This window comes from Cariama cristata, unplaced genomic scaffold (genome assembly GCF_000690535.1).
Source record: "Cariama cristata isolate BGI_N322 unplaced genomic scaffold, ASM69053v1 scaffold713, whole genome shotgun sequence".
NCBI classification, from domain to species: domain Eukaryota; kingdom Metazoa; phylum Chordata; class Aves; order Cariamiformes; family Cariamidae; genus Cariama; species Cariama cristata.
In genome coordinates this window covers 29,660-30,033 of record NW_009609906.1, presented here as the reverse complement: position 1 = coordinate 30,033, position 374 = coordinate 29,660, and positions in this window count along the sequence as shown.

Genomic DNA, 374 nt, shown 5'->3' with positions numbered 1-374 from the left:
ACCTGAGGCGATAAAAAAAGAGAAGGCTGGGAAGAGAGAACTCTTCTGTGCATTCTGCATTACCTTTCAGCATTGAAAGTTATATAAAGTGGCAATAGATTTTTTAGCAGAAAACTTGAGCGGTTATGTTATTTATTTTTATCCTCTGTATCACAAGGAAAAAACCAATCTTTTTCAACAATTTATATATATTTGAGTTATGAAAAGTTCTATGTAAAGACAGTAGAAACATGTTTGAAACAGAACGATGGACACGATTCAATGGTTAACTTATTTCCTAAATGAATGAGAAAGGAAACAGGTTGCTGCAAGCTTCTGCTCTCACTTCCTTATGAGAGAAGACATAGACGCTGTCCCAGAAACAACGGGGCCGT